Source organism: Lissotriton helveticus, chromosome 12, assembly GCF_964261635.1.
Source record: "Lissotriton helveticus chromosome 12, aLisHel1.1, whole genome shotgun sequence".
NCBI lineage: Eukaryota > Metazoa > Chordata > Amphibia > Caudata > Salamandridae > Lissotriton > Lissotriton helveticus.
In genome coordinates, this window is record NC_136073.1 from 838,350,483 (window position 1) to 838,377,275 (window position 26,793).

Genomic DNA, 26,793 nt, shown 5'->3' on the forward strand with positions numbered 1-26,793 from the left:
AAGTAATTTTAAGTGGTGGATAGGTTAGTCAGTTACTTGGATTCAGGAGGATAGCAGAAGGATAGAAGAGGAAAAAAGGTGTGTATTTATGGAGCGCTTGTTACCCCTGATGGGGTGCTGAACGCTGTTTTTTTTTTTTTTTTAATATGACATCCACAATACAAAAAGGCCATCCTAATTTGTGTGAGTTTTCTATTACTATCCCCAGTGTTTTTTTTTTGTAGTCCATACTTAGGAAACAATATTTATGTCACAAGATATTCGGACAAAGATATTTTTAGTACCATACCAGAAAATCAGATGCATTGCGTCACACTCCGAGCATTGGGGCTGCACAAAATCACAAAGCACAATGTATAGATTAGCAAATTGTGACGCAGATGAAGATTTATTTTTGAAGGATTATATAAGGGAGCCCTATGTAACAGTGGGAATCTGCTTGAAAGTTATGACTGCCGGTCACACCAGCTGCTCAAATGCTGTAACAGCGGCAGTCCCAAGGAGGAACTACTTTAAGCCCTATCACCTAAGCCATAATGTACAATTAATGGTGCAATGGCCAGGTGCCTCCTGCAAATAGCAGAGGGGCGCCATTAGTCACTCCACGGTCAGCATCCATGGTGCGGAATCCTTCATTTGTTTTTTACGAAAGGGGCCATGACGTCATCGGGAGGCGCCCGGGTCGGGAGCATTTAAGGCATTGTAGTATCTCCAATTCCAATATGAACAGAAGCAGAGGGCGTAGTTGTTAAGTATAAGTAGAAGTTTATTCTAAAGGCAAGATAATACATGCAGCTCCAGTAAAGGTACATCAAGAATCACACCAGATCTACCCGTTACTGTTGCCCAGCACCCAACATTCCTATTACACATATAACATTCTACTTAAAGGAATATGCCATTACTACACATCCTCCTTCTTAACAAAAGAAACAAAAAAGAGAATACAAAAAAAACAAAATACAAAAAAAAACATAAAATCATTAACAAACTATAATGAATTCATAACACTCTGAACCCAACAATTTACACAATTATTGATTTGGTAAATTCTGCATCTTCCTAAGTGAACGGAACCGAATAAAATTGATTTGGTAAATTCTGCATCTTCCTAAGTGAACGGAACCGAATATGTGAACTCACCCACAACCATCCCCCTTTTCCAAAATGCAGAGAAAAGAAAAATCTAAATCATCAATAAACATGTCACTCACATTTGATAATTAATAATCAAATCTCAATGTTCCGAACATAGTTAATTTGAATATCACTATCATCAGACTCAGAACCCGAATCTTATATAGCTAGTATTCTAAGTAAAGTTTAGTGATCTTATAAAAAACATTTCCTGTCCTAAATGAGTGCATAAGTTGTTCGTCTTAAGAAAGGTACATTTTCCCTGAACGCTTACACTTGTTGCTTTGAACACCCAAGAATTTTTGACTCTGAGAACGGACAAAACTTTCCTTAAAGTGGCATTCTGCTGAATCTTATCCTTGCCCATTATCAGAATATTGCTTTGGAAGACAACAACCTCTGAATAATTCGACATCAACCTCTGAAACAGTGCAGAAGCTGAAGCCCAGTGACTTTTGGTCTTTCCACCCTAATACCGGTGGACCATTATTTGCAACATATAATTTTCCCATAACATGCTTTCCTTTAAAACGAAACATGAGGGTTCTAAACCCTAACATATCAATTTTCCCTCCAGTAAAACTTTCGGCAGTAACATCATTGGATTCTAACCACCCTCCTATTTTGTCCACAAAATGACTTTTCCACATCTCTTGTGGCACTACAGTGAATGGTGAACTCGAATCTGCTACTAATTGTACTGTAATTCCCCCCAAGGAAATATCCCAAAAAGGATTAAAAGATGAGTCAATAGAGGTATTTATAACAACTTTTTCCTTAAGTACTAAATTTCCTTGAACAAAATTATTGTTCAAATTTGATGAAGAAGAATTACCCTCATGTTGGATATTCATCACTTTTTCAAAACAAAATTCAGAAAAGATTAAATTGAACCAGCAAATATAACCACTTCGTGAAAGATCAGTTAGTAAATAACACCACTTCGTGAATGAATAGTCAGTAAATAAATTAATACCTCAAGAATAATGGGAGTTTGTGATGCACCAGGTTACAAAGGGTCTTTTAAGTTAAACCTGCAAAATAAATTGGGTTAATAAAAAACAAACTCCATGTAAATGTGAAAGATAAACAAAAACACTCAAACAACCACTTCGTGAATGACGGGTCAGTAAAGATTTCAAATAACGTGAATGATGAACCAGCAACTATAACCACTTCGTGAATGAAAAGTTAGTAAATAACTAATACCTCTAGAAATTAAAACATCTCATGAAATTAAGACACTCAAATAACCACCCCGTGAATGATGAATTAGTAAATAACCAACCCCTCAAGAACCTTCAAAACATCATGAAACCTCTGCTGCATGCATACTCCAAGAAATCTCTACTGTATGTATGATTTGACAATCAAAATACACTTCGTGAAAAAAAATCACAGCAAACTACAGGCATGAACGTTAATACCACTGACACACAGTGTGCGCGTCACCAGCAACAAAGTAAAACGATTCTCCTCCAAATGCTTTCACTGTCGCTTTACTCCAAACCAGGTTCTCCCAGGTCTTTTCCTTTTTAAATTCAATAGTCCCGACTGTCGAACAAAGTTCAGTTTCTTGCAAGGTTCACAGTTGTGATATCAAGGCCATGAAAAGAAACGAAGAAAATGCTTCCCGGCTTTTTTTTTTTTTTTTTTTTTTTTTTTTGCGAGGTTACTATGGGAACATTCACAACGAAGATGGCCGCCGAAAGTGACCAGCAGCGTGAAAACGTGATGACGCTACCCACAATGCAACGCTCCTTCCACGATGACGTGTAGAAGTTCACAAAGAAGGAATTCACGTAGCTACCCCCGCCGACAAGAACAATCCAACGCTCCAGAGAAGAATAATGAGCGCGCTGCACTGTCTCGTGAGAGTGTTCCGTTGCCAAACGTTGGTAAGTTTGTGATTTGAAATTACTCCACGTAATCGCTTGGTAAAAATTCACATAACCCACAGCGAATAAATCAGTAATCCCTCGGAAAATGACAACACCAACTTCCTCTTTATGTTGAAAATTGCGGCATGTTAAAGGAGTAAAACACACTCCTTTCCCAGAAAGACGTTGAAATCAGCGTCGCACTCCGGTCCCCACACGAAATTTGCTGTCCCAGTAAAATTCGAAATCACAGCTGGCTTTCCTGGACAAAGTCTGGGAATCGAAATCAGCGCTGGCTTTGCTGAAAAATCAAACCTCCGTTTTCTTAGACGCTTCTGTACTTCTTAATAGGTTCTCTTCTTTTATTCTTAAAAACCATCCATGTCGCCAAAATTGTAGTATCTCCAATTCCAATATGAACAGAAGCAGAGGGCGTAGTTGTTAAGTATAAGTAGAAGTTTATTCTAAAGGCAAGATAATACATGCAGCTCCAGTAAAGGTACATCAAGAATCACACCAGATCTACCCGTTACTGTTGCCCAGCACCCAACATTCCTATTACACATGTAACATTCTACTTAAAGGAATATGCCATTACTACAGGCATCGAGAGGCAAGTTTGGCCTCTTTTATTTTCCACCACTCACCAGTTGCCAGTATACCAGATCACACACCCACCCATGCACTCCTCGAAGACGACAGAATCAGCTGAATTTCTAGCAGCAGAAAAAGGGGGCTAACCAAAAGGTTGGACTGATTTACTGAACTGACCCAGTGGAGAAGTGATGATTTGTGTGGGCACTGGGCAAGCAGGAAAGGGGCTGACCTTCTGCTGGTCCTGGACCTTTCTGCCTTACCCCGGGATCCCTAAAGTGAAAATGTTGGGGGATTTGCCTGGTGACAGGTACCCCGGCAGGGACATACATAGTGCTATGCGGTGCCCTGGTGTATGTTTTGGTATGGAACTGCGGGTATTGCCCATCCCTCTGTGTGACGGAGGGGAAGTTGCTACTAAGGCAGAGGTCTTCAATCTGTGGGGCGCGACCCCCAGGGGGGTCGTGGAGTCCTGGGAAGGGGGTCGCAGATTGACAGTTTGCCTTAAGGGCGTCGGGCTGATTGAGGGTGCGCACGGCGGAGGCCTAATTCGGACCAAGGCGTGAAAAACAACAAAGCCTCATTAACAAGTAAAAGGTCTTCTAAAGACCTGTGAAGTACTCTGGTGTGGCTTTGTGTGTGTCCAAGCTGTTTCAGCCAGCTCACATACACGAGGGGGGAGTGGGGTGGGCCGGCTCGGGGAGGAGGCTGTAGGGCACCCCAGTGCGCCATTGAAAGTAGCCAGGGGCGCCGCGAAAAGATGTGCACCAAGCACACAGTTTGGAAACTAATATGGACTGATACACAATAATAATGGTAATACCAGGGGGTGGAGGGCATCATGCTGCAGACAGGGATTTCTAATCAGAGGCACCTTTTTTCTTGCAGTTTAAAAGCTGGAGTTCCAGAGGCTGGAAAAGTGCAAGGTGTAGCATATTTATTAGCAGTTCAGGCAGAGCCTTTCTGGGGAAGAGGATGGGGCCTACGGGGGAAATACAAGATAAGCAAGTAGGTAGACGGGACTGCCGGGCTGTAGGAGGTCAGTGTGCCTGGAATGAGACTCGAAAGTGATACTGAATAAGGAAAACAAACATCCTGCAGCGATTAACGTAAAAGTAAACAGCCTGATTTTACACACAACTGCCCTTGATAAAGATTTATAGCGCCTGGGAGCCACCTCCAGTTCAGCGCTGCTGGCACAAGTGGACAGGTAAAAACTCATGGCTAATAGCCGCGTTCTGCAAGTTAGTACACACATTATGGGAAGATATTGGAGTACGTTAATCTGCCTCCTGCTAAGAGCTGTATAAAACCTCTGGGTTAGAGCGATTTTGGAAAGACTAACTCTGGATTAAAATGCAAACTGTGTGCATTTGCTTCCTACTTTATGGTTTGAGCACAATACTTGCCTATGTCTTGCCTATGCCTACTTGCCTATGCTTATGTCTGTTCATATTGGAATTGGAGATACTACAATGCCTTAAATGCTCCCGACCCGGGCGCCTCCCGATGACGTCATGGCCCCTTTCGTAAAAAACAAATGAAGGATTCCGCACCATGGATGCTGACCGTGGAGTGACTAATGGCGCCCCTCTGCTATTTGCAGGAGGCACCTGGCCATTGCACCATTAATTGTACATTATGGCTTAGGTGATAGGGCTTAAAGTAGTTCCTCCTTGGGACTGCCGCTGTTACAGCATTTGAGCAGCTGGTGTGACCGGCAGTCATAACTTTCAAGCAGATTCCCACTGTTACATAGGGCTCCCTTATATAATCCTTCAAAAATAAATCTTCATCTGCGTCACAATTTGCTAATCTATACATTGTGCTTTGTGATTTTGTGCAGCCCCAATGCTCGGAGTGTGACGCAATGCATCTGATTTTCTGGTATGGTACTAAAAATATCTTTGTCCGAATATCTTGTGACATAAATATTGTTTCCTAAGTATGGACTACAAAAAAAAAACACTGGGGATAGTAATAGAAAACTCACACAAATTAGGATGGCCTTTTTGTATTGTGGATGTCATATTAAAAAAAAAAAAAACCAGCGTTCAGCACCCCATCAGGGGTAACAAGCGCTCCATAAATACACACCTTTTTTCCTCTTCTATCCTTCTGCTATCCTCCTGAATCCAAGTAACTGACTAACCTATCCACCACTTAAAATTACTTGCATGCTTCACTATACTAATTCAACACTAATCCTCTATGGGCCCCGGAGTAGCGTGCTACTCACTGAAAAAGCGCTTCAACGCATCGTCAGGGGTAGTAAGCGCTATAAAAATGCAATTACAATACAATACAATTTATGTCATGTGATATTTCTGTACACAATATTCTGACATGCACATGTTACAAGTATAGGCCCAGGAGACCATAGAAGGCTACCAACACATCAAGTAGTGTTTTTTTGTTTGAATTATAAGTTTAAAAGTGTGTTTCAGCCTTTAGATTGGTGTGAATTTACCTAGGCACGGTTCAGAGGAGAAGCTAGGTGCCTAAGCGGGTGGCGAGCGTTGACGGCGGTGTGCCAGGTACGCTCCTACCCCCCTCCCGAGACCCATGGTGCAGCTAGCGCCATAAACAAAAGTGCAGAAACACTCCTAATTCAGGAGCTTTTTGGAATGAGCTAGTAGCTCTTCCTTCTTTTTCTTTTGCACTTTTCCACTATTTTTACCTTTTCACTTTCACGTCCCCAGGTTAGGGTGGACGATTAGAGAGTCCATACCGCCGGGGTTCACACTAGTCCTGACGAATGCCTAGGTAAATTCACACCAATCTAAAGGCTGAAACATGTTGACTGATTTAACGTAATTTCTGAATTAAACCAAACCATTACCTTTGGCTGTAAATTCAGACACATAGGGACCTTTTAACCGTGTCATAGGGATCCACTAATAAAACTTTTTTTTTTAGATACTCTTTAGACACTTTTATTTATATTCCTCACTGCACGCCTATTCACACAACCAGCTCCGCAGTCTTCTGGCGTCGTAGCACACCAAAGAGGCACTCGGCCTCTGCGGTGGGGCCCAATGATGAAGCATGACACCGACTAGGTCGGTGTGTGAGGGCCTTCTTATTCACCCTAATTGGGTGTTTAAACTCCTTCTTTACATAGCTCCTTCTATGTGGCTGTTGAGACACATTTAACCTCTCTTCTTTTGTTTATACATATATATAAAAATAGCCTTTGTATTACACCAAAACACATTAGATAAAAACACACACGTTACAATGTGCCAACAGGCACAGGCAGAATTTACAGGGGATATGTACAAGACAGGGCCACATGGACCACTGTCAGGGATCAGCACTTTTAGAACTAGCACTTAGTATATAGAACATAGAATGTAAAATCACTTTAGCAGACAACCAGTAACTACTGGTAACCAGGACCTCACTAGCACCACCTGTACTAGGAGAACAACCACCTAAGTATCACAATACCTGTAGGGGTATAAGCACATAACACATGATGCAGAACATACATTCAGCGGTGTAAGGAAGGAAAACACATGATGCCTAAAAACATTCAGAGGTGTAAGAAATAACAATTGCGCAGAAATCACCTTAGCAAGTATATCACAAGTTGCGCAAAACTCACATTAGTCACCACCTGTGACTGTTCCTAGGCCAACTGGCCTCCCTAGGGCTAGGACGCCCTGTGTCCCAGTGTCAGGGGCCTAAACGTGGCAGCTGCCCACGAAGTGCTGGGCAGCTGGAGACAATGGTGGGGCCAACGCTGGAGAAATAAAATGTCCCCCTGAGCCTCTCAGGGCTCTACACAAATGACTGGCCCCTTTGAGCCTCGCTGGGCTCTTCGCAAACAATTGCGGGCTGTGAGCCTCTGGGCTCTGCACAACAAAATGCCCTCAAGAGCCTCTCTGCGCTCTCAACACACTGTGGGCAAGGTGGGAGCGGCCCCGGTACTGTAGGAGTCCCTCCCGGGGGACTCGCAACTGCAACAAATGCCCCCAGAGCCCCTCGTGGGCTTGAAAACAAATAGGGCCGGTCGTGGGAGTCCTTCGTGGACTCGAAAAGTAATGCCCCTGAGCAACGTGGGAGCCCCGCTCGGGGGGCTCGAACACAAGATATGCCCCTGAGCCTCTCGGGCTCTCAATAACAAAGGTGCGGCTCTCTGGGGCGGTGGGGTCCCTCACGGGGGACCCGCGAACACGTGGGGCTCCTTTGTTGGGAGTCCCCCCCTCTGGGGGACTCGAGATGCCGCAAAGGCCCCTTGAAGCCCTCGTGGCTTCACAATAACAACGAGCGCGAGATCGCGCTACTGGGGGGGGGGGGTCGGACACCGACAATGTGTCCCGGCGCCCCTCCCTTCTCCTCTGCCCCACTCACCGGGTCTGGCGGCGGCTCTGCTTCTTCTCCCTTTCCTGGGCGAGTGCACCGGGGCGCAGAGTAGGCTCCTGCCTGCCCCGGTGCCCAAAACAGCCGTGACTCTTTCGTGGGAGGCGGGGTAGGCGCCCGCCCTCCGATTTCCGGTTCCGGTTGTCCCGCCCCGGCCTGCCTGACTTCCTGGTCGCGGGCCGGCGGCGATGCTCGGTTGTCCCGGGCTGCGGTGGTGAGGCGGGGAGATACACGAGGGGTAGGCTCCCTCTATAATTTAAATATAAAGCGAGGTGGCACTCGCTCCCAATGGAGATCCGCGGCAAATGAGCGGGGTGGCACCCGCGCTGCTCGGTCACCACACGGGATGAAAAGATGCCGGGTGGGCACCGGCCAAAGCACACAAAGCGCTCCCAAGCGCTAGAAGTTCAATAACGCGCCTTCCAGCGCTAAAGGCAATCTACAGCGCTCCTAGGCGCTTAGAGGCAATATAGAGCTCCAGCAAGGTCTGGAGGCAGGCAGGGGGGCAAGGCTGGGCCCAGAGCCAGCTCACTGGGTCTCCAGGCAGGGAGACAATCCAAGTGGCGGTCCTCCTGGCCCCAGCCACAGCAGCAGCCCCCTCAGGCAGGATCCTGGAACAGAACATTTTGTTAGGGGACACAGCCCCTTCTTATACCACTAAATCCTTTGTTCTGGCACAGGGTGAGGGGGAAAACCAGTCGCAGCTGGTTTTGGAGCACCCTTGATGGCTCAACCACCCCTTTCATTCACTAGGGAGGCTAGGGTCGTTAGACGCACTACAGGGGGCGGAGCCAGCATTGTGAGGGGAAAGCCCAGCCCCATTCAGGAACCAGGTGCAGCCCTCCCTCACATCACTCATGCTAATCTCTCCACTCACCACTGGGCAGACCCATCCAGACTTCCTGGAGCCAGGCTTGCCAGCCAGCTCCAGCCAATCACACTCTAGCACCCTCACTGCACACACACACACCAATGTCTAGAAGTGGCACTTCCCCAATAGACACATACATGCCGCATACATCATTACGCAGCATTCAATCTCACGAGTTCGCACATACCAACCCCGAGCCTGTACACCCCACGCATCAGGAACTACCAGGGACACAGACATTCCCCATGCATTCCTATGGGAGGGCAGGCCTATCTCACACATGCACTCAGGGAGCGCACGCACTTTACACTGCGCCACAGTGTCAAAGTGCGCAAAGACCAGCAATCACCATCACCAGGTCACCAATAAAAGCAAAAAGTTCAGGGGTGAACCTGCCAGAAGGGCCAAGTCCAACAACAACCATATATCCCGGCAAGGCAGCTCAGATCGAGTGATTTATTGCTCCTATGCCCAAAACGCATCAGAACAACGAGGCTCGAAGGCGGCGCTTTCTCATTCTTGGCTCCTTACCATTGGAATAGGTTACCTTTATCTATCCGAGCATGTGCGGACTTCACCACATTCTAAAAACGTTTGAAAACCTGGCTTTTTTCTCAATAGTCTAACTCCTCTTTGTTCCCACACTGTAACGGTGCCTAGAGATGCCTGCAGGGATGATTTGTGTGCCTAACAAATTTAATTAATAAACAATTATAATAATTCCCCCTGACTTCCTATCCAAAATCCAACCCTATACTGCCTAACTACCTATCTAAAATCCATCCCCAACCTTCATGCCTATGCAAAATCAAACTGCCTAGCAACGTATCATAAGTCCAGCAACCTTCCCTCCTCTCTATCCACAATCCCTCTCTACCATGGCGGCTGGTGTTAAGGAGGGTTGGGGCTGTGGTCACCACTTTAATGGAGAAGAAGGACCAGCAGATCAAGGCTAGGGGTGGCAGATTGCTCACAGTGAATCGGCTGAGGCTTTAGGTTTAGAGGGATGCAGGAGGGGTGCAGTGGGAACTTCTGCACATGTGCTGAGGTTTCACTTGCCCTCAAGCTCCGAGCCAGACCAATGACGTCAGGGCCGGTGGGCATGGACTTCTGCAGCAGCTCTGCATAGGTTTGCCAGGGGGCACTGTTGTCGTGGCCCAGGGTGGAGTCAGCAGGGCTGCATGCAAGTGAGTGGCCGGGTCAGGGCTGGCTTACAGCCTGACTGTGGGAGTGGGTGGTGCTGAGGGTTGTGTGGGGGGAGGAATCTGGCAGCTGGTTCTGGCCCTGGAAGGCTGGCGTCAAGGGGTGGAGGGCATGTGCTGCCTGCACCGGGAAGCTACAGAAGCGCTGCGTTCCATGCTCCTTTCTCATGCTTGGAATCCTAACTTTTGTACTGACCATGTCCAGCTGAAATGCAGGACTTTGGAACAGCAGAGGCTTCATAGCCCCTCATCCCCCTCCCTCTGACTGCCCCTGGCAGTGCCAGGGGGGTGGCGTGGGGTCAACATTAGCGTGGCAGCTGGGCACAGGACTCCCTCCATCACTGCATGATTTAAAAGCTTTTGGCAGTTCCCAGATGCTTGGTGAGTGGAACTTTACTTTTTTTTCTGCAATAATCGAAATATAAAAGACAACTACTGGTGTCATGGGCTATATATGTTGGTATCGATTTCCTGAAACGCGGGTTTGAATAGCTGCTCTGTTGATTTTCATGTCACCTAAAGCTGACTTTGTTAAAAAAAAAAAAAATTAAAGACAGCAATGACATGATGCTTTGGGGCAGCTTCATTTGATTTATTTTAAACTGAGACACAGAATTTAATGGGCGGCTTGCAAAAAGAACACCCTCCTTCATTTCAGACATGCTTGCTCACTCGTTCAGTGCCCCATCACTTTTAGAATCCACCGTCCGCCACACTTTCCTGTCTGCCTAACAATCCACTTAGTACCCACTCCTTGTGAACATGTGCATGCGGCGCCCAAAGTTACCTTGTTCTCCAAATGGGGGGGTGGAACTCGTGGAGTTTCAATCTGTGGAATTACGTAGAGTCATATAAAATTCTGAGAGATTCCACGGAGTTCTGAGAGCGGGTGTAAACTAGGGGTGGGCGTAATTTGCGAAATTGACTTTCGCAAGCTATCGCGAAATTGCGCAAATTCTCCACGAGCATGCAGAACTTTCGCGAAGATGCCGAGATTGCTTTTCCCGCCCGTGATTGTTTTTGCGTGCTCGCGGGGAAATGTACCTCTAACTTGCCCATGCGGTCACTAATGGGCGTGGCCAACTTGGTCGCGATGCTTATTTCCTGTTCCGGGTGGAATGACGTGTTCGCGATCGCAAACTTGCGCGGGTTAGCGCGACCAGTTACCAACAATCCAACATCTCGTGGCACACGCGAACGGATAGGAAAACTCGTCGGCGAACGCAGGGACCAGGTAAGTCGCTACCCCGTGCGCGAGAATGCATTTTTAAAGCGCGAACAAGAAAAAACTTCCGTTTCGCAGCAGATTGCGAAAGTTTTGACATTTTCACGCTCTCCGTGGAATGCAAAAATGTCAAAATATCACAAATTCCGCGAACGGAACAAATTTTACCGCCCAGTCCTAGTGTAAACAATATGCAGTACGCACTGCTCGCACTGCAATTTAGAGCCAGAAGGGCGAGCAATGCTGAAAAATCTGAGCAAACGGCACCATGTATTGCACAAGAGCGTGCGCCCATTCAAGTTGATTTTCCTGTTACTTAAGTAGAAAATCTACTCAGGTGGCAGCAAATCTACTCGAGAAGCAGTCCTCTGACTGCAACCGCTTGCATTAGAAAATGACTCTAGGGGACGTCAAATTTCATGCGCGCTCGCATTTCTGATGCCTCGCTGGAAAAATTCCGTCTTGTGGCGATTGACGGGAATTGGCTAGAATTCCGTGCTACAGGAGAAATGCACATTCGCCAAATTGCACCAATTCCACAGGTGGAATTAAACATTCCACTCAGGGCCGGACTGGGAACTCAAACCAGCCCTGACAAATTAATCCTCAACCAGGTTTTGATGCAATCTCCCTTTCCAGCCTCCAGTTAGAGACAGCATCAGGCTACCCTGTGTAAAAATGCAGTCCTATAATGGGGGTGGATCGCCAATCAACTGGACCCTCCCCCTGGCAACAGAGGTGTACAAAAAAGTAAGAGGTGCAATGCTTGAATTAATCTGAACCTGTGGTAATTACTCGTGTTGCAAATCTGTCCGTTGTTATTTTGGACACCATGCCACCTCACTTTGGAATCATCCATAGGCAACTCAGTCTTGACGCGCCGGCATGCCGAAGAGTCTCCACAGTCCTTGCTTCCTGGCTGTAACAAGCGGAACAATATTCAGTTGGAGGCCTGTTTTTTGCAAACAAGCGGACCCTTCTCTGGAGGATCTGTTATTAGACTGGATATTATACATTTTCTTTGTTGCATTTGATTGGTCCTCAAACCACTCTTAATGGTCCGGCCTAACTGGAAACGAGTAAAGAAAGCAGGCATGGTGGTGGGGTGTTATACCACTATATAGTGGTCAAAATGTCAACCTGCAAAAATATTGAATTCTATATGGACTACCACTATAACATCAAGATAAGTAGATGTGGAGTTAAGAATAGTAAACCTACATTTATCTACACTTTTTGGGCCATGACGATATAGTCGTAGTCGATACTGTGGATGCAATATTTTCATAGGTCGATATTTCGAATATAATAGATTGTGCATACACTCCTAGATCATTTACGATGCAGTTCAGCGGCTCAAGATGTTTTGAATAAAAAAATCAACCTTCCCCCAGGATCATCTAGTGTCAATTTTGTACAACTTACTACTTAAAATACTTACTGCAGATAGGCATCCTTGAGGTAGCACATATTTCAAAGATGCTGTGGCCACTTTTGCCTGGTGAGTGATCAAAAATCCTATAAGTGACCATAGCACGACAACGGGGCTCAAGGAACAATAGTGGGGACCTATATGTGCAGGAAGAACCTCAACTCCTAGAAAACAATGTCCTGTGCATTTGAGTAGACTGACCGCTATCACAACTGCACCAACTAATCAGGTAGACCCCCATATTGTCCCCCGCTTCCTGTGTATTGTTTGGGGGTATGAACTGTCTTTGAGAGTTTTCTAAAGGAGTTTTTTCATTATTTAATTCATGTGAGAGAAATAATTGTGGTAAATTGGCAGCCTGTCCAATGCATTCTTCCACTGCTTTAAGGTCTGTGGTACAGTGACGTCATCAACGTGCGACTCTGAATAGGTTTCTTAGTTAACGTTAAGGAGTCGCAGACTATCTTGACACCCCTTCTCTTCTTCTTTTCCAGGGAGTCGACGGGTAGGTGAGCAAAGGCCCCAGCATTGAGTTGGTTCAACCCAAGCCCTCCCACTGCGACCAAAGCTAGCCGCATGACGGTAAGAAACAAGCGAGGTTAGTGGGCTGTGTAGGATTTATAAAATGCTGTGGGTCGCCCACCATGTTTCACCCAGTTTCTTCCGAATAGACCTCTACTGTCAATGGACGCAGTTCTAGGCATGAAATTCAACTGGTTCGACTGGGGAACTGGCCACGTGTGATGCTGAGGTTGCGCCAATATATGCAGGGCCACAGGAATTATGCAGCAGGGAAGGCCCACATTATGCGGCACGGCTGAGTACATTATGCAGCAAGAAAAGGCAAATTATGGGGTGTATTGCAACACATCTTGTGATAGTATTACTTCTTTTTTCACTTGTTAACACTGTCTGGGCATCGGCTGCAACTCATTAGTAGCCGTATAACACCCATCTATAGCAATAAAGAACAGAAAGGTGACCAGTCAGCCTTTGCAAATGGTCTTCAACAGTGCAGCAACACGTGTTGCTGCATTTTTAGTACCTTTTGAACCCTTTGAGCTAAAAAGTTTTTTTTTGTTAAATTGTGGCAAATGCGGCAAAACTAGAATTATGCGTAAAACGCTGCAGCAACACAATCGCATAATTCCAGTGGCCCTGCGTGTATGTGAGACTGGGCTGGAGCCCAAGAATATGTGTAAGTTTGGAGTCCAGCCCCATATGTGTGAGATTAAAAGTCCAGCCCTATCAGTGAGACAGGAGCCCATTGCAGCGCGTCATGGTCAAGCCCGCTGCAATACGTCAGACCAGAGTCCACTGCTATGCATGGTACGGTAATCCGGCCCTATCCGAGCTTGAAGAACTGTCTATGTGTCTTGTGTCCAGATGACTCCACTTCTGTGGGACACCACTTTTTCATTCCTGGACTTTGCTTTTACATGTCATTGTTATCAGGTGAGTCTGTGCAAATGGCTCAATTAAAATGAACCAAGAATGCACTAATATGTTAAATCAAAAACTAGAACTGATAAAGTTGTGTCGCGGTGGCATGGAGTCATCTGCTCGCCCTATTGATGTGTGATGTTTATTTATTTATTTATTTATAAAGTTTTATATAGCGCAAACTTGATCCCGAAGGATATCAGAGCGATTTACAATTCGAGGCAAAGGTAACAATTCAGAACATTAGTCTAACATGGGGAATCTAATGGGCATTGAATCAACTAGTACAAACATAACAGCTCAATATAACCTGAGTGCACGAGTACGAATGAGCTATGCGATGGGGTTAAGTCCTACCTTTGGGATCCAAGACGTGTCTTACTTTTAAGGCTGGAGTCCAGTACTGTGTGAGACTGGAGCCCAGTACTATGGGTGATGCTGAATCCGGCTCCAATACGTGAGACTGGAGGACTGTCTCCATATGACCGTAATGTCTAGTCCTATGTTTGAGACTGACGTCCGGTCTTATGCGTGATTCAGGCGCCAGGTACTATCTGTGACACTGAAGCCTGACCTAACATATGAGGCTGGAGAACTGTGATACTCGGGTCCAGTCCTGCGTGTGAGAATGAGTTCCTCCAAATTGTGGGACTGTGGTCCAGCCCTCTGTGTGAGTCCAAAACCCTGAGGTTTGGCCCCTGGAATCATTGGCCCCTGATTCCGCTTTGGAGCATATTTTCAATCAGTGCAAACAGTAGTTTCTCGAGGGATTACAATTATGCGTTTTGCAATAAGTATCACACCACTGCTGTTTTCCACAGATAAATTCAGATGAAAAACTTGGTATACTATGTAATAACTGTACCTTGGTAAAAAAAACATTTACACTCAACAAGAAAGAATGGTATTTTCATGGTGCGGTAAATATCTCACCCTTTTTCAGCCACCTCGTGGGAGGGGAGCTTTGGAGGGGGCTACAAGGATGTTATAAATATCCACAACTTGGAATTTCAATCCCTGTGGGATCGGAATTTAACCCTGAACTCGTAATCAGAGCTTTACTGCTAAAGCGAGATTGTCATCATGGTCATAGCCAGGCCTGACTTTGATGTGTGTATTTTCTATGAAGCACACTGCTTAATTTGAGCCTGTTGGTTCCGGTGCTCAGCACCAGCTCTTAACCTCATCGATGCTGGTGACGGAACCACTCCGTCACCAGCCACGGACGCGCTGTGCTGGTGACGGAGTGGTTCCGTCATGGCCCGGCCGCCGCGACTGCGCGGCGCTGATTTCGCGCCTGCGCGGCGCGTTCTATTGAGCGGGCGGGGCCGTGACGGAACCACTCCGTCACAAGCACAGCGCGCCCGAGGCTCGTGACGGAGTCGTTCCGTCACGAGCATGGCGGCGCCGCGTGGCCGCCCGCCTAGCGCTGCGGTGGAATTACCTCCGCAGCCAAGGGGTTAATCATCAACACTGATGCTTTTCATGAGCACCAGTTAAGGACACCTACATTTATGGTAGGCACGGGGAGATGAAGTGATATGTCCCGAATGACAGGATGTTGAGCCTATGCAGAGACTCGAACCTGGTTCCCCAGCTCTGAAGTCAGCAACTCTGGCCATTACACCACATCCTCTCCCAACTTTCATGGCTAGTAGTTTATTGTATTTTAGGCTGCACTAACAGGAGAAATGGGCTGGTGCAAGCTGCCTCCTGACGAGAGCCCCAGCACTTCTTTTTTTTTTACAAATTAAGCAGTGCCAACCCCTCCTTTAAAATGCCTCAGAGCACTATCGTATAAAGGAGTTTGAGGAAGGATGGAGGGGGATACAACTAGACTCCAGACTTCAGTCTGAAGGTGGACTGAGTCCTAGAATCAGATTTAAATCTAATGCAAAATAAAAGATTACACTCCAGATCTTTGTGTGAAAATGGAGTTCAGTTCAACCCAGGAAAGAAGGGTTTTCACCACTTTGGATGGCGCACTATTCTCTGAAATACAAACATTTTCTATGGTAATATGTATGGCCTTGGCAAGACGGCGATTTTTTCATTATTTGCAAACATATGTGACGTGCACGTCTGCAAAAGCAACATGCATTCACTCAGAGTGAAGACAGCCAATGGATGGAGAGGGCTGGCCTACCGTCCAATGCGGTTTGCTGTAGTTGGTGGAAGCAAAATGTGAAAGACACTTTAACAGACCAAAGAAGAAGAGGACTGAAGGGAAACCCTTCTATGTATGTATATTGTGACATTTTTGTAAATCTTAAGTTGTCTCTAGGTCAGATCTAAACAGGCAATATTTGGCGCTCTAAGGCAACTGTCTTACCTCACCTCGCAATGTCTAGTTCTCCATGTGTGAGGAGATTGAATTCCCCCACAATATATTGTCTGATGTTCCATGTCTTTCAGAGGTCTTCCATCCCAGCCTAAGAAGCCATTTTGATGACAGACCCTATCTAGGAGGGGGGTAGGCGCACACTGCCTCACACTCCAGCACTCAGTTTGCCCCGATGCATCATAATAAATGCAGTGCATGATAACACTTTTTTCGGTGTCAGGCTTTAGTTTTTCACCCTTGTTGGTGCAGCCAGTGCTGTGTATCTCTGGACCCTATCTAGTCATGATGTTATGCCACAGGAGTGGCCAGAAAATGTAAACCCCCAGCACTTTGAACCAAACCTCTAATAACGCGGAGTTAGAGATACAAGTAAGTCCGTCCCATCCTACAACAATTTTATTCACCTTTGTATCTTTCTGTTTATTCTTCCTCATACCTGTCCTCCACCCATCCATATTTCCATTTGTTCCTTCTTCGGTCCATCCTTTCACCTTGCCATCCATTCATCAGTTCACACATTCATCCTTTCACCCACCTATCCACCATTTGTTTTCAATCCATTCTTTCACCATTCCGTCCATCTAATACCCATTCTGTTCACACATCAATTCATTCATCCACCCATAGCCCTGCTGTCACTCTTTCAACCATTCTTCCTTTCACTTATCCATCTATCCATCCTTCCAATCGTTCTTTAGCCCTACTATTCACCCATCCTTTATTCCTTTTTCTATGAATCTTTTATTCATTTGCTCTTTTCAACCTCCCATCATACCACTCTTCCTTTCTTGAAAGTTTCCTTCTAACTTGTCTTCCTAGTTCTGTTCTCCGCTCTCTCCTTTCCAGTTTTTGTCTACCACCTTTCTTACTCTCCTTTCTCTCTTGCACTCACTTTATTTGCTGCTCTCCGCCCTTTTTTAAAATATTTTCATAATTTCATTAATTGTCTCCTGTTCATTTAGTAGCCCATACCGCCCACACATCAGCTCTGCCATGGATATCCCCTTACTGAGTTTTATGAGGCTTTTAGACATACCTACAAACAAGAGAGACAAAAAACAAACAAACAAACATTTTGGCAAGACCCAGCTTACCAGGCTTTTGGGGCCACTGGTAACCCCAACTTAAGCTGCCAAAGCGGGGGGCTGATGACGCCACTGTGTTATGCCCATCACTTTGTCACAAACCACAAAGCCCTGAAGGATAACTAGGTGTGTGTTTCGCTGCACAATTATGAATTTCATATGTTGCCAGAGCCTTGAGGTACCTCTTAAGCATTCTGCAACCACTGTGGTTTGGATCTCAGCTCTAAAGTTATTCCTCACTTTGACCAAACAATATTTATAGTACAGGGGCGGCCAGTTTAGGTCCAGGAGGGCCAGTTCCCTACCAGGTTTTAGGATCAGCAATGACTTAGTAGATGTGTTCCAATTAGGATCATTGTATTTACATTTTCCTTACATGAATATGCTTACAATCTGGCATGGATCCGGCCATCCTGGGCCTACACTGGACACCCCTCTTGTAGAATATCACCGGTTTGCTTACTTGTGACCAGCAGCCTTCCTCACTTGCACTTCTTTCCACTGTTCTTGGGAAGCAGAACTGTGTTGAAGGTTCGAGAAAGAAGCCAAATAATTAACTCAGCTGCTCCTAGTTGGAGGGTCCCTTCATTTTTTCCCCCGGAGTTTTATATAGCGCGAACTCGACCCAAGGGTATCAGAGCGCTTTCCATGAGCACCAGTTGCATTACAGATGGACACATTCATGTTTGTTAGGCAGGGGGAGATTAAGTGATTTGCCCAGGATCACAGGAGTTTGAGCCTCCCGCCAAACTCGAACCCGGTACCCCAGCTTCAAAGTCACCGCCTTCACCTTTGCTTCACTCCAATTTGTGCCTTACATGGTGGGGGGGGTTTCGACAGACGACTACGAGAGAAAATTATTCATATAATTAATTATCCCTCGTGGTTGTCTGTCGAATACCCTCCTACCTGGCAGGGCCGTACTGGGAACTGAAACCGGCCCTGGCAAACTGCTCGGCCAGCCCCTCCTCCAGGGGGGAGGGGTGTGGTAGACCCTTTTGCTAGTGCCGGTTTCGGACGATTTTGTTACAGGGGGCCGATATTGCTTGCCCTTGGTAAGAAAAACGGCTCCCATGGGCCCAAAACCAGCCCCCAACCTTGCGGCCCACCGGGGAAAGGCCCGGTGCCTGCCACGGCCAGTCCAGCCCTGCTACCCGGCCCCACAGACCTTACCTGCACGGGCCGCGGCTGCCTTGTGCTAGGGGAACTCCCAGTGCAAGGGGTAATGTTTAATTTGCACCAGTGGCAGCAGGACGTGCGCATCTTCAGACTTTGACTCAGGGCTACAGTGAGAAGGTAGGAAAGGGACAAAGAAGGAAGGAAGCATAAGATAGCCAACAGTGACAAATAGGAGACAGATGGGGAGAAAAAAGAACTGGCGTCAGATAAAGAGACAGATAGAGATTGGTGGAAGAGGCAGGAATTGGAATCAAGATTAGGGCAGGGCTTTCATTCGCCCGCAAATTGGTGGAATTTAGCGACTGAGTTCCGGCCAACTTCCTCCAATCACTTCGTGGCAGAATATCTTTCCTGCGAGGCTCAAGAAAATGCGACTTGGCGAGCGAGATTTGGCATCCCGTAACAAGATTTTCTTACACAGGCGATCGCGAGCAGTCGCAGCCAGAGGGCGGCTTCTCGAGCAGATTTGCTGCCGCTTAAGTACATATTCTTCTCACGCGACAGCGAAGTCAAGTCTGGCTGCGCACTCTTGCAGAATGCATGGCCCGTTCGCACTGATTTTTTCAGCACTGCTCATGTATCGGCGCGAAATTGCAGCGCAAGGTGCATGTTTTTGACCCATTGTTGGAACTACATGGAATCTCTCAGGGTTTTTATGTAAATCTGCGGAATTCCACCTACCCCTAATTAAGACCGACACTTGGTATCATTCGCATGCTGTCAGCGGGATCCTACGTTCAGTTAACCCCTTCCACGCTGATGACGAGCTGGGCTCGTCATCAGGTAGCCTCCTGCTACGCTGATGACGAGCCCAGCTCGTCATGTAACGCGGATTTTTGAAAAAAGCCGTGTAGCGCATAAATAGCCGCCGCACGCATGCGGTTAAGGACGGAACTAGTGAAGGGTTAGTTATTTTTGACAAAAGGCCTTGGGCAGTGGAGCTGCTAGGATGCCACAGGCCCGGTGCAAGCAAGGAAAATGGCCCCTGTGACTGCTGTTGGGGTAGTAAATACAGCAATTATCAGGGTTCAATTGGCCACTTCGGGCTCTGGGCACAGGTGCCACTGCACTGCTGCACTAGTGGCAGTACGAACCTGCTTTTGGGTTATGTGTACAGAAATAACACGTGACAAAAGATGCTCACTACCACGCTTGTCACAAGGGTCTATACCACACTCCCCAAACACAGCTGTATATGGGATTCATTTGTGGTAAAATATCTGTAGTCAAGATGAGCTGTTAGTCGGCCACGGTGCCGTTGGTGTAGTGCTTAATTTGAGCCGGTGGTTCATTTTTGGGGATCGGGACTTATTTTTCATAATCAGACTTTGACCGAGAGCAAGCGAGAGAAAGGCAGAAAAGGGACAAAGGGGAGAAGAGGAAGGCATAAAAACAATGACAAGGCAGAACGCTGGGATGAAAAAAAGCCTGCAAGAGTGAGGTAAAAAGAAAAGTGAGGGGTGGTGAATAAAAGAGGTACGAGGAGGAATCAAGACTATAGAACCCCGATTTTCAGCCACCCTGAAATTTGGCACTGCAGCATGGGCTTCTGAGAAATACTTTGAGCCCCGGCACTTGGTGCTTCACAAATTAAGCCATGACATGCTCTGCCACCGTCACACTGGCTGAACGGGGCGGGTAGCCACGGAACCCCCTAGTGAAACCTAAGGAGTGAAGTTACTACAGTGAACAGCTGGCCTAACACCCTCTCGTGAATAAATAAAATAAAGGAAAGAAAAAAAGAAAGAAACTAACTCTTTAAACTTCCTCGTCAGCAGAGCCCTCTTTGCTGCCCCCCAGCGGGCGCCTGCCACAGCCCCCCGGCTGCGATTAATGCGGCGTGGGGTTTTCTCGGATGGCTCAGGAGGCTGAGCGGATAATCCTTGGGGCCCGGGGTGGGGGCAGCGGCTCTGATTAAATCAAAGATCCCAGCGGAGGGGGACAGCTGATGCCTGGCCCAGCTGGGAGCAGCCGCTCACCCGCAGCCGGGAGCGTCGAGCGCCTAGAACCCCCGCGCATGCGCACTGAGGGCTCAGAGTGTTTGGAACCCCAGAGTGGACATACCCAGCCTCCAGTTATTTTGTTTTATTTTATTTATGCGATTTTATATAGCGCGAACTTTACCCGAAGGTGTCAGAGCGCTTTACATAAGAACCAGTTGAGAAACATAATGACTTTAGATTACATGCGTTACATAAAGGATACAAACAGAGAAAAATTGCAAATGTACAAGATGTAAAGTCACATAAGGAGGAGATACAAATGGATATACTCTAAGAGTCACATAGGAATGGTAGATAGTACAAAGGTCTACTGCATATACTAGTGATTAGAGTTATCTCTATATACATAGGGAAGGGATATGACTAGATATACTCTAAGAGTCACATAGGAATGGTAGGTAGTACCAAGGTCAACTGCATATACTCGTGATTAGAGTTATCTCTATATACACAGGGAAGGGATACACATGGATATACTCTAAGAGTCACATAGGAATGGTAGATAGTACAAAGGTCTACTGCATATACTAGTGATTAGAGTTATCTCTATATACATAGGGAAGGGATATGACTAGATATACTCTAAGAGTCACATAGGAATGGTAGGTAGTACCAAGGTCAACCGCATATACTAGTGATTAGAGTTATCTCTATATACATAGGGAAGGGATATGCCTGGATATACTCTAAGAGTCACATAGGAATAGTAGGGTACAAAGGTCTACTGCATATACTAGTGATTAGAGTTATCTCTATATACATAGGGAAGGGATATGGATGGATATACTCTAAGAGTCACCTAGGAATGGTAGATGGTACAAAGGTCTACTGCCTATACTAGTGATTAGAGTTATCCCTATATACATAAATATACAAACATAGTAGATTTCCTCAGGCAGAGTTCCATTAAGTGGGGTAGGAGGGGGGAAGTAGTCACAACACCAAGGGAGGGTGGGAGGGATTCGAGGGTATGGAGAAAAGGCAAAACAGAGAGGGAAAGAAACATTTGAGGTTCCTCAAGGGGGAAAAGAGGGAAAAGGGTAAAAAGACGAGGGAATGGACAAGATGACGGGTCGGGGACCAGGGAAAAAACTGCAGAGAACAGCCGCAAAATGGTCAAATGATTCTCCAAGTCTTATAGGAGTGCCCTGTCCGGCCTGATGCCTGCTTGTAAGGGTGCTTGTAAAGGTTCAGCAACCAGCCGCTGGCAAAGTCACAAATTAAAATTTAGGGTGATCCGCAACCAGACAGTTCGGGGGCAGTCGCTATCTTGCTCACCGGTGTTTGCAACCAAAAATTCCAATTTTAGGGCCAGCTACACAAGTTACGGCATTGATATTATGCCCATGCACCGCCAACCAAATTACGGCGCTGGAGCACGCTCTCTATTCCGGAGTGTGGTGCTGCAGAAATCCCTTCTGTAGCCTGGAGAGCAGGGTGGACACGGAGCTTCAGTTCCAGGCGCATTTGAGGGCAATTTTGGCCGCCATGTTAAAGTCAGGCATTTAAGGATGTAAAGCGCCGCAGACTCCACCGCCTCCAGGGACCCCGAGCGCGCTTCGCGGGGCTCACCTCTTGGATCCTCAAGGTTCAGGAGTGTCAGTAGCAGCGATGTTTATCAGAGGGGTCGGGCTGTCTCATCACGGGCGGGCTCCGGCCGCCATCTTGTCCCTCGCTGGATTGTTGAGGTCAGGCAATGAGGATGTTTATAAAACAAGAAGAATCCATAAAGTTATGGGTTGACGATGTCCCTACTGTGGTTGGGAGCACGTCTGATGTTTTTAGGTACCCCTCACACACCAACAGGCCCCTTGGTGTCATGCTTCATCATCGGGGTCATCGTATCCCTCTACGGGATACGGCGTGCTGCGACCAGCGAGTACGCGGGAGCACTCTTATGGCTATGTGTGGTGTATAGTGAGGGTTGTTTTTATCATATAGTGAGTGAGTGTGGTGGTGGGGTTGGGAAAGTGATTGGAAATTAAAAAGGACCTGACTCGTGGGTAGGCTCAAAAAACTTTACTGGTTCCCCGAGTTGGTACTATTAAAAAGATATAAGAGGAAGAGCGTAGTATTATGTGCGCTGCCTCTTGGTGTGTGTCAACATGTTTCGATGTAAGAACATCTTCTTCAGGACAGGGTTACACAAAATCCCCACCTTACTCACGTTTTTTTAATTTGTGTATATACAAAAAAAAAAAGTGATATTTATTAGTGAAGGTCTATTATTGTACCTAAACTTTTAGCCGCTATTTTGCAGACTGTAAAAATGGGAGTTCATTGCTCCATGAGACCGTGTCTAACGTAGGGGTTACCCGGGCTTCCTTGCTGCGGGTCTATGAGGAGAATCCCTCTTCGCTGCCCCTTACGCCGGCTCCGCTGTGTCTCACAGACTGCGCCTCCACAGGCCCCCTGTGAACTATTATTGGTCACACTGCCGCCCTGTGCACACGCCCACCTTGAGTTTCCTTGTAGCTCCAGGGTCGTAACGCAGGCTCTCCGTGCTTCCTTTTGCCTCCATGTGTTTTCTTGCTCACTCTGTTTCCTTTTGGCTCTACGTGCTTCCTTGTGCCTCCTTGTGTCTTCTCATGGCTCACTCTGTTTCCTTGTGGCTCTCCGTGCTTCCTTGTGCCTCCTTGTGTCTTCTCATGGCTCACTCTGTTTCCTTGTGGCTCTCTGTGCTTCCTTGTGCCTCCTTGTGTCTTCTCATGGCTCACTCTGTTTCCTTGTGTCTTCTCATGGCTCACTCGGTTTCCTTATCGCTCTCCGTGCTTCCTTGTGCCTCCTTGTGTCTTCTCATGGCTCACTCTGTTTCCTTGTGGCTCTCCGTTCTTCCTTGGGCCTCCTTGTGTCTTCTCGTGGCGCACTCTGTTTCCTTGTGTCTCTCCGTGCTTCCTCGTGTCTTCTCATGGCTCACTCTGTTTCCTTGTGCCTTCTCATGGCTCACTCTGTTTCCTTGTGTATTCTCATGGCTCACTCTGTTACCTTGTTGCTCTCTGTGCTTCCTTGTGCCTCCTTGTGTCTTCTCATGGCTCACTCTGTTTCCTTGTGTCTTCTCATGGCTCACTCTGTTTCCTTGTGGCTCTCCGTGCTTCCTTGTGCCTCCTTGTGCCTTCTCACTCTTTCCTTGTGGCTCTTCGTTCTTCTTTGGGCCTCCTTGTGTCTTCTCGTGGCGCACTCTGTTTCCTTGTGTCTCTCCGTGCTTCCTTGTGCCTCCTTGTGTCTTCTCATGGCTCACTCTGTTTCCTTGTTGCTCTCTGTGCTTCATTGTGCCTCCTTGTGTCTTCTCATGGCTCACTCTGTTTCCTTGTGTCTTCTCATGGCTCACTCTGTTTCCTTGTGGCTCTCCGTGCTTCCTTGTGCCTCCTTGTGTCTTTTCATGGCTCACTCTGTTTCCTTGTGGCATCTCCGTGCTTCCTTGTGCCTCTTTGTGTCTTTTCATGGCTCACTCTGTTTCCTTGTGGCTCTCCGTGCTTCCTTATGCCTCCTTGTATCTTCTCATGGCTCACTCTGTTTCCTTGTGGCTCTCCGTGCTTCCTTGTGCCTCCTTGTGTCTTTTCGTGGCTCACTCTGTTTCCTTGTGGCTCTCCGTGCTTCCTTGTGCCTCCTTGTGTCTTTTCATGGCTCACTCTGTTTCCTTGTGGCTCTCCGTGCTTCCTTATGCCTCCTTGTATCTTCTCATGGCTCACTCTGTTTCCTTGTGGCTCTCCGTGCTTCCTTGTGCCTCCTTGTGTCTTTTCATGGCTCACTCTGTTTCTTTGTGGCTCTCCGTGCTTCCTTGTGCCTCCTTGTGTTTTCTCATGGCTCATTGTTTCCTTGTGGCTCTCCGTGCTTCCTTGTGCCTCCTTGTGTCTTCTTACTGTTTCCTTGTAGCTCTCCTTGCACCTCCATGTGTTTTCTCGCTCATTCTGTTGCTTCCTTGTGCCTCCTTGTGTCTTCTCACTCACTCGGTTTCCTTGTGGCCCTCCGTGCTTCCTTCTGCTTCCTTGTGCCTTCTCGTGGCTTACTCTGTTTCTTTATGCGTCTGTGTAAGGGGCTTCTATTCTGTGTTTCTAAATTGAATGTCTAACTCCTTCCAGCTGCCTCTGTCTCCCTGGGGTTGTCACTCCCTGTGGTTCTCTGTACCTCCTTAAGGCTCTGTGCCTCCTAGTCGCGCTCTCTACCTCCTTGCGGTTCTCTGTGGTCCTTGGAGTTCTGAGTTTTCTTATGGCTCTTGATACCTTTGTGAAGCTCTTACGGTTCCATTCCTCCCTGTGCCCTTTGTACCTCATTTTGACTCTCTGTGCCTCCTTACAGCTCTCTGTGCCTCTTTCTGCCCCTTGGCGTTTTGTGCCTTCAAACTCCACAATGTTCTATGCCTCCTTGGACCTATATGTCTCTGTGTGTCCTTCTGTACCCCCTTTCGGCTCTCAGTGCCTTCTTACAGCTTTCTGTACCTCCTTGTGGCTGTATGTAACTCACTGCGGCTCTTTGAGCCCTTGGAGTTTTTGTGCCTTCTTATGGGTCATAATACCTCTGTGTAGCCCTCTGTACCTCCTTGTGCTCATATGCCTCTTTGCGGCCTTCTGTACCTCGTTTTGGCTGTCTGTGCCTTCTTATGACTGTTTTTGCTTTCTTATGGCTCGGTGTAACTCATTGTGGCTGCCTGTGCTCCTTGAAGTTATCTGCCTACCTAGGGGTCTTTATGCCTTCTTGCTACTCTCTGTACCTCCTTGAAACTTAGTGCCAAAATCGGGCGGCAACACACTCCCCATCACACATACAGCAATCTCCTGATGAAATAAACACACAAGACACCTTTTTCTTTGTGGCTCTCTGATCCTCCTCTCGCTGTACCTCCTTGTGGATCTATGTCTTGTTGTGGCTCTCTGTACCCCCTTCTAGCTCTGTGGGCCCTCTTAAAGCTCTCTCGGCCTCTTTGGGGTATTGTGCCACCTTTCAGTTCTACATGCTTTCGTACACCGCCTTCAGAGCTTCAGAGTGGAGCTGCAGAGTGCAGAGTGGAGCTGCAGATTCAGAGTGGAGCTGCAGAGTGCAGAGTGGAGCTTCAGAGTGCAGCTTCAGAGTGGAGCTTCAGAGTGGAGCTTCAGAGTGGAGCTTCAGAGTGCAGAGTGGAGCTTCAGAGTGGAGCTTCAGAGTGGAGCTTCAGAGTGCAGAGTGGAGCTTCAGAGTGGAGCTTCAGAGTGCAGAGTGGAGCTTCAGAGTGCAGCTTCAGAGTGCAGAGTGCAGCTTCAGAGTGCAGAGTGGAGCTTCAGAGTGCAGAGTGCAGAGTGGAGCTTCAGAGTGGAGCTTCAGAGTGGAGCTTCAGAGTGGAGCTTCAGAGTGGAGCTTCAGAGTGGAGCTTCAGAGTGGAGCTTCAGAGTGGAGCTTCAGAGTGGAGCTTCAGAGTGGAGCTTCAGAGTGGAGCTTCAGAGTGCAGAGTGGAGCTTCAAAGTGCAGAGTGGAGCTTCAGAGTGCAGAGTGGAGCTTCAGAGTGGAGCTTCAGAGTGTCAAGAGCAATGCCAATAGCTCTAACTTTAACAAAGGCAAAACCATTGCATTGTAAATGCTTGTTTCATCCTTTCGCCCCTCCTTGTTCTAAAAGTTGGACCCTGTTTCTTGACTCTTTCTCACTCTGCTGTTCCTAAATGTCCTTTTCGCTGGCCTAACAGTTTTGTTCTATTCTCTCTTCATCGTATCTCAGCTCTTGGCCCTAAATCTTGCCTCTTTCCTGCACCCTCCTGTGCCCACCAGACTGTCTCATTAGTTCGCCTCACTGTTCCCTTCTTTTGGCCCTCTTTACTTCACCCCTCATTACATCATACCTCCCAGGTGCCCTTCCCACTTTTTCAGCGTACATCCCTTTTTGTAGCGCTACTTATTTAGGGTGACCAGATTTTAAGGACCAAAAACAGGGACAGGCCAGAAATAAAAGTAGGACTAAAGCCTTTAGTCTTAATTTTATATCTGGCCTGTCCCGGTTTTTGCGTACCCTTGTAAATATGTGCCTATATAAAGTAATACACTAGACTTGTAAATGTGTGTGTGTGT

General features: G+C 47.0%; 1 protein-coding gene across 6 annotated transcripts in view; it reads left to right on the forward strand.

The window, feature by feature from the left end:
- LINGO3 (leucine rich repeat and Ig domain containing 3) overlaps positions 1-26,793 on the forward strand; it is a 1,135,152-nt gene that overhangs the window by 1,016,916 nt on the left and 91,443 nt on the right. For all 6 annotated transcript variants that reach the window (XM_078669069.1, XM_078669072.1, XM_078669068.1 and 3 more), the window contains one exon: positions 13,204-13,291. The gene's annotated coding sequence lies outside the window, so the exon portion shown is untranslated. The remainder of the gene's footprint in view (positions 1-13,203; positions 13,292-26,793) is intronic.